Source organism: Myotis lucifugus, unplaced genomic scaffold (assembly GCF_000147115.1).
Source record: "Myotis lucifugus unplaced genomic scaffold, Myoluc2.0 scaffold_203, whole genome shotgun sequence".
NCBI classification, from domain to species: domain Eukaryota; kingdom Metazoa; phylum Chordata; class Mammalia; order Chiroptera; family Vespertilionidae; genus Myotis; species Myotis lucifugus.
Window position 1 is genome coordinate 1,612,071 of NW_005871251.1, and position 8,095 is coordinate 1,620,165.

The window sequence follows — 8,095 nt, forward strand, 5'->3', positions numbered from 1 at the left end:
TACACTGCCCCTTTCCCACGACTCAGGAATGAGGACCAGGGATGACTAAGAGGCCTGTCCCCAGCTCCCCAACTCGGGAACCTGTGTTCTCGTTGCTAATAAAGTGATCTTTTCTAAAACAGAGATTGTGTTGGTCCTGCCCATAGAAGGAGAAAGCAGCCTCCTGTTACCCACGCAACTGCGGCCCCTGCCTCCGCTGGCCCCTGGCCCCTGGCCCCACCACACGCACTGAGACAGCGACAGCTCGAGTCGGCACTCTGCAGGGCCTGTGCAGAGCAGACTGCGCTGAGCAGAGGCGGTGGTCATCTTCAGGACCCCCAGGTGGCCCCGAGGGCAGAGAGGCACCGGCGGTGACGCATTGCCCACCGGGTGGTGTGGGAACTCCCACCCTCAGTGGGATGCGCATCAGCTGTTGCGTCACCGAGCATCTTACTAACCCGGCTCACGTCCTTTCCACGGGTCATTTCACCACCTGCTCAGACTCCAGCAGGCATGACAGATGCAGGGCCCTCCGGGGGCTCTCTGTGTGGCCACAGCCATGGCCAGAGGACACCAAGGTGACTAGATGTCTGGCCAGGTGTCCTGGTCTGAGCCATCAAACTCTATTTGACAACATCCCAGGTGCGGGAGACACTGCTGCAGGCTCTGTGCGGGCCACCCCAACGCCCCTTCAACACCCCTGGTGCGGGAGACACTACGATATCTGTCCCCTTTACGGACAGAAAACTGGGCACAAAGAGGATCCGCAAGCAACTGCCCAGGGACGCCCCAGGGGGAAGCGGCAGAAATGGGGTGTAAGAGGCTCCCTGGAGGTGGTACGTGGGTGTGTGCGTTGGGTGGGGGGAGGGCTTTGAAGACAAGCTCTTTGCTCAGGTAGTTGTAGGAAAGTAGAGGACAGCAAGAGGGAGGAAAGGGCAGGGAGGCGGGAGAGGGAGGGAGGCAGGAAAGGGGGAGAAGGTGGGAGAGGGGAGGGCGGTGGGAGGGTTTTCTACCAGACAAGGGAAAGGTGTGCTGAGCCCCCTGGGGAGGTCAGATGGCAGGTGCTGAAAGAAAGACAAGCACATTTAGAACTGAACTAACAACCGTCAGTACAGAACTGCACCCCTCAGACCCATCCTGGATCTGGGGGGGGTGCAATCTGGCCAGCCACCAGAACTGAGTGTAATTCCACATAGAAACTCTAACAGCTATGCTAATGCTGTGTTAAAGGGACAGTGGCTGGAGATGAAGGCCTGGGTCCTCTCCTGAGGCAGCGCCAGGATGCTGGCTGGGGGGCAAGACAATGATTTCAGAAGAAGCAGAAGGGAGGAGCCAGAAGGGGAAGGAGCTGGGAGTCCGCTTGCTGGACAAGCATCAGGAAGAGAAGTAATGGCACAGGAGGGAGGCTGCAGGGATGGGCTGACCCTTCCGGATCTGGGCACCTAAGGCACCTGCTCTGCTCACAGCATAAAGGGGCCGCCAGGGCTCGGTCCGGTGGCGGGGAGACCGGGAGGGCCCACCTATTGGACAGGACACTCCCGCAGACAAGGAAACAGGTAACCCGACTGGAGCTGCAGGGACGAGGCAGGCCCATCTGCAAGAGTGAGCAGGACCCAGGCAGCACAGGAGGGAGGAAGCGGAAGCGGCTGGCACAGAGCGCCCCCCGCGTGCGCAGTGCACCTGGGACTGGACACCTGCCACGTTCCCACCGGCATCTAGTCTGACCCTTGAGAGTCCTTCGTCCTGAGGAAAACGGCAGGCACTTCGGACGACCATGTGCAGCGGCAGATAAGCGGGCGGAAGGGAGCAGAGCCGGGGCCAAGGTGGAGGTGGCCTTCTGAAGAGCAAACCTCCCTGACTCCTTGAATTCCTAGACGGGTGAAGGCCAGAAGTTATCTGGGACCCGGGGAAGCCTGAGCCAGCCCTTTGTCTGCCGGCTGCAGCCCCTCACCAGGGCCTGGGCCCCACCGCAGGGAGGAGAGGGGATTCTGGAGCCTTGGCCACTGCCCCCAAGCACATTAGAAAGTTCCAGATAACTGAGGCACACCTGTGTCTAACGCACAGGGAATAAACATTCACATTAATAGACAGCCCAAGGCAACAGGACCAGATAAAATAATGCCTCGTTTGTGAAAAGGGCAATGAAATTTATTGTTTCCTTTTTCCACGAAGTTATGTTTACAGCTGCCCATGCAAACACCCACAAACACATTCTCCCTCGGTTCCAATGGCTGCCCCGGGCCACCGAGCTGTGCCCAGAGAACACATTTCTAAGTCAGCGACACAACAAACCCGCAGATGGGCTTTTCTCACTCTGGGCCCCTGGTCATACTCAGGTCTCAATCTGTTTTCTCTGGGTCATCAGCATCCTCCTCGCCACTTGACACTAGTTAGTTTCCCGGGGCTGAGAAGCTGGGGCAGATTGCTGAGAAGCTGGAGCAGATTCCCACAGCGCCCGGGCGCTGCCTGCGCTGGAGAAACGGAGGCCCTGGGCCGGCGCCTTGCTTTGCACCACATCCTTCCCTCCCAAGTTCCTCCTCCCCCCTGATGCCAACACGCAGTCTTCGTGGTTATCAAGGACGGGGCTCTGTCCACAAACCCCGCCCTGAGAAGACTCGAAACAGAAAGCTCATCCCGTCAGTCAAAACAGGGTGCTTCAGCCAGTGTGGCCGGGGAGATAACACCCGGCTCCACAGCAGCACAAACAGAATCAAAACACTGGCCCACGTGTAACGGACACGCAGACCTGAGGGCGTTCAGGGGTCTGCGGAAATGGCTGCCAATGCAGATACTAACAAGGTCGGAACATAGACACCTTTCGATGGAAGCTAAGCTGAGAAGCCTTGATTTTCCCAAGGTGTCAGCATTATTAAGTGCTAGCTACGCAACTCGAAATGGAAATAATCCTTGTTGCTGCTGGGTGGCCCACGCCCTCCTACCAAAGGCCTCTTTCTAAGTCAGAGATGCTACTGGTCTGAACTCATTGGAGAGATGCCCGGAGCTGGCCATCCTGTTTTAGAGACCGACTAGACCGGGAAACCGGGGCCACCGCTAGCAGGAGACCATTCCTGTAAGGATGACCAAGGTCACCTGCATCCACAGTGCTCAAGGGCTGACAGCCTCCAGGTTTGACCAAGGGTTGCTTCCACAGGCAACTTTACCATCCAACTCTTCAGCTTAGAGCTCTGGTCAGCTATCAGCTGTACCAAGCAGGTCCTCGGTCCTCTAGCAGCATCCCTGGGCCTTCTCAGGAAAGGCACGAGCCGTTCTCTGATGCTCAAATGCACTTCACATACATGAGACACATATGCACCCCTCTCACATATGTCTATGCCCGGGCTGGCCTCCACTTCAGTGCGGACACCAACTATGCACAAGGTTCCATCCAGGTTTTAGCTCGCACAGCCCTTCCCTGGAGTTAACATTCACGTAGCAGCTACCTGACCTCCAGGTCTGAGCACGGCAGCAGGCTCAGCGATCCCTCAGACAACATTATAAATGCTGCTAAGAACAGAGATGTGGGTAAGTGTACAAAATCGGGGGTGAAGGGGTGGGATTACAGGGGCCAAACCGTGGGGCGGTACCTATTTCTGCAACAAATGCACTTCCGGTAGCCAAGCCACTTCACTTTGCCTTTAGTGCGCCGACCTGTGGAGTCACACAAGCCATGACTGTAATTCACTAGGATGATTACCATTACATCAGCATTTACCAAGTCGGGCGCTACTGTCACTGGGCATCTCATAGAACCTTTCGCTGGAAAGGTATTTCCCACTGCAGTTTCAAATTTTAATTGTTGATAAATTGTGGAGTCCTGGTCCCCTGCCCCCCTCAGATTTGATCTGCAATTCTTTGATTACCTTATGAGCATTTTCACCTGTAGAAAAACAGAACAGGGCATGCTGGGCCAGGAATCAAACATCCTGTGCTCTAGGGTCAGGTCTCATTCACAGTTGAATGACTACCAATGAGGTGGCCACCATGACTGAATTTCCTTTCATTCTTTTCAAATATGTGAGTGCCTGCTGTGTTCCCAGTGCTGTTCTAGAAGCTTATGAGACAAAGACCTCTGCCCTTGTAGAGCTTATGTCCTAGCTGACACTCTCCTTCCATAAATGTGTTAACTCTTGCCTCCCACACAAGTAGAATCAGAATTTGAGAGTCAAGCATGTTTGCAGATGGTGGAGGCTGGCACTGCCCAAAATTGTACCCACAGCCTCATGGGGCTGCCGAGCATTAGAAATGGGCAAGTCCAAATTCAGACGTTCTGTGAATGTAAAACACACACGGGGATCTCAAGGATTCAGTACGAGACAAAAAAAAGTAAAACAGCTCATCAATATTTTTATATTATTTTAAATTGGAATGATATTGGTCATGATGGGTTAAATAAAATTATTTTCACCTGTTTTTTTTTTTATGTTTACTTTTTAATGTGACAACTAGAAACTTCATTGAGGCTCTCACATTTCTACCGGACAGTGCTGGTCTATGGTCCTTATTACGATGAAGAAACTGAAGCCTGAGCGGTACAGGCACTGCCAGGGCCAGAACTCAGGTGTGGACACAACTACAGCAGCCTCAGAGCGGGGAGGAGGTCAGGATCAAGACCACAAGGGCCTGGGCACGGGAGACCCAGGCCAGCACCCGGACACGCGCAGGGACTCAGCCGGTGTCCCCCATCTCTGCTCTGGATCAGTGGGCCTCCTACGCAGCTACCTCCCCGCTACTCCAGGACCGCCCAGTCAGCTGGCCACGGGGGTCCTCATGCCCACCTCTCCACTATTGCAAGCACAGGTCAGGGACAAATAGACATGGTGTGTTTGGGGTGAGGGGTAGCCAGCCAGGCCAGGTGGAAGACTGCCCCTTCTCCCACCCTCCTGAGGGCTAAGCAAGGTGACAGCAGCTATGTCAGCACAAGGGGTGGGAGCGGCTCAGGATTCATGGATGACGTTCTCCTCACAGGTGCTTCAGGGAGGTAATACGGAGACAGATACGGGACTTTGTGTGTGTATCCAATTGAAGATGAGATTGAAAAGAGTAGAAAGTAAGGCACAAAGCAGAACTGTCAGGAGTATTTAAGAGGAGAGGCAGGGATTGAGGGGACCCTCAGATGGGGTTAGCTCAGAAGCCTCTGAGAAGGGTCCGAAGATGGATTGGAGGATGGTGAGGGAGGAGCAGCATTAGCTGATCAAACCTCTGAGTACGTGTCCTGGGAGGCAAGGCAGGGCAGCTGGGAAGACTCCGAGGCAAAAGGTCGAGAATAAACAGAAGGTCAGGAAGGTTCAGGTCCTGACAAGACGCTCAGCTCAGCCTGCGGGTTATGAAGGTAGCAACCCAAGAACTTGGGATGGAGAACTGGGCGGGCAGGGAGAGGAGCTGACTGCCGCTCTCATCGAGCTGCCGTCTGCAGGGCCTGAACTAGGTCAGTGAAGGCAGTGGAAAACAAACACGTCAAAAGACGAAGATTCAGCAGAACTGACCACCGAGGGCAAGTGGGGAGAGAAAAGCTGCGGGTGCCGTGCCGGGGGCCGGCGTGGGGTGGATGGGAGATGCTGAAGGGAGCAAGTTAACAGCTTGAGGGGTTTCAGCTGTGGGCCAATTAGTGGTCACAGCCTCCCAGCTCCAAACCTATACCCCTGAGGCCTCCATTTAGAAAAAGGCCCAGGAACCACTCAGCATTTCAGTCTAGGACAGTGGTTCTCAACCTTGGCTGCACATCAGAATCACCTGGGGATCTTTTTAAAATCCTGATTTCTGGGCCTCATCCTCCGGAAATTTTGTTTCTTTGTTATGGGGTGAGGCCACAACATTAGTAACAAAGAAACAATTTCTGGAGGATGAGGCCCAGAAATCAGGATTTTAAAAAGATTCCCAGGTGATTCTAATGTGCAGCTAAGGTTGAGAACCACTGGTCTAGGAGCTTCGGACCCCCACAGCTCCAGCACTTTGGCCCACCTGGACCACACCTACCGGAAGCTGGCCTCCCCTCTGAGAGGAAGGGCCGCCTGTGCCAGCAAGCACTGCGCCCACTGAGCCTCTGTGTGCCAGGCCCTGCTCTGGGCGCCCACAGTGAGCACACATCCTGCCCGAGGACACTGAGCTGCCCAGCTCCTCCTGCATCCGGGGCAGCCCAGGCCTCTCCACACACCGTTCCCTCGGCCTCCTCAGCACCTGGCACAAACCAGGCCCCGGAAGCACTTAGCCACTGACTGACTCAATCCTGTCATCCAAGAAATAAACACTGACAGCGGGTCAGTGGCCAGGACCCCAAAAGGCTCAGAGACTGAAAACATCCTACGGGGAGAGCTGCTGAACACCAGCAATTGTTTCTTCGTATTAGTTTTTTCCTGTTGTTCCAAGAAGTCCCGAAACAGTTCTAGAGCAGCTACCGGGGACAGCTGTCCAAAATCCATTCACTCTCATCAATTCACAGGGCGACTCCTGACAGAGTCGGTGCCAAGGTGCTTCCTCTAAGCCATTTCAACTACAAATGTGAACTTCCTTATAACGCATTAGTGAAAGAATAAAAAAGCCTGAGACCAGGAACCCCCGAAGCAGCACAGGTCAGCAGCACCGCTGTAGCCAAGTGGCTGTAAACACACCAGCCTGCCTTTACCCACAGATGTCTGCTTCATGATAATAGCGCACGCCAGCGTAACATGCTACCGTCAAGGCACCACCTGGCAGAACATGTTTACTGCCTGTTTACTTCAGTGACCACACAATAAAGCAATGAACCTTATCTAACCTGATAATATTTTATTCCAAGTAACACCTCAGACTCTGCATTGCTTCCCCTTCTCCCCCCACCCCTCTCTCTCTCTCTCTCACACACACACACACACACACTCTCTCTCACAATAACAGATACAGCCCAGTCGGGTAGAACTGAGAAACCCAAGCACAAGTTTAGTTTAACTCCCCAAACTAGTCTGGGGCTTCCACAGCTTCTCTCGGCAGCGCGAGCAAGGTTCAGCACACCCACTCAGAGCTCACGGCTCTTCACTCTTTAGTGACTGACCCCGTGCACACAACATTTCAAAGATGAAGACAAGGTGCTACTTACTTGGGCAGTTAAAAAAAAAGTCATTTTCTAATTCGGTATCAAAAGAGTTGGTCACTGCACTGGCAGAGCAAGGGCATTACGGTCCACCCTAAGTTATCTTTATTGCCGCCGGTTCCCTGGACGTTCGGAAGGACGAGGACTGCTCTGTCCTCTGGTGGATGGTGCAAAATGTCCACAGTCTGCTCTGGCCTTGACCTCTGGGCATGAAGGCTTAGGGGGGCGCCGCTGGGAGAGGGGCTCTGGCGGGGGCTTCTGCAACTCAGGGTGGGTTTCCTGGAGCTTCTGGAGCTCAAACTGGAGCAGAGGAAGGAGGGGGGGCCCCTGGTGCTAGGTTAACTCACGTTCATTCTGACAAACAGGCCCAGGGCCAAGTCCTTCCCTTCAGAGTTACTTCAACTTAATCTCTCGATATGAGGAAGGTGTTGTGGAAACAAGTCCACACAGAGTGTCGCTGTTTAACTCCACATGCACACACGGATGTTCCTTGTGAAATTAGGGACCGTTGTTTGGGGTAACAATTTGGACGCCTCGTGGCAGAGAAGCTGGTTATGTTTTTGTTTTCATATTTCCACGGGACTCTCCCCACAGCTACCTGAACAACTCTCTACAGCATACTCTAGCTGCTCTCTAAACACGCCCTGTGCAGGGTGAGTGCACGCTACAGATAGGGTATACCTTAAGACACAAGTTTCAGCTATCTCAAGGAAAAGCTTGGCTCCCGAGATATTAAGTTTTCCATCTTCACAAACAACAATGGCAAAGGACAGAATTCCTGCTGGTGCCGCTCAGACCGCTCCCCTGAAAGCGAAGAGAAAAGTCAGCATTCTCTCGTCCCCGCCCCGCCCGCTTCAGCGGGCAGTCTGTGCGGGTCTCGGCTCCCACCCCCCTCCCCCCCCCTCCCCCCGTGGTACCTCCGGGGACTTGAGCCTCAGCACGACTCTCCTCGGAAGCGCTCCTACCACCCTGGCCTGGCTGCCTTGCTCCCTTCCCAGCCAAGTCCTTGCCCAGTACCACATGTTGAAAAGGGGGGTGGAGATAACAAAGGGC

At 54.2% G+C, this 8,095-nt stretch overlaps 1 protein-coding gene across 2 annotated transcripts in view; it reads right to left on the minus strand.

The window, feature by feature from the left end:
• FAM46C (family with sequence similarity 46 member C) overlaps positions 1–8,095 on the minus strand; it is a 20,388-nt gene that overhangs the window by 10,694 nt on the left and 1,599 nt on the right. The window contains exon 2 of one of the 2 annotated variants that reach the window (XM_014463259.2): positions 7,724–7,846. The exons of the other annotated variant lie outside the window; for it this stretch is intronic. The gene's annotated coding sequence lies outside the window, so the exon portion shown is untranslated. The remainder of the gene's footprint in view (positions 1–7,723; positions 7,847–8,095) is intronic. 2 annotated transcript variants of the gene reach the window in all.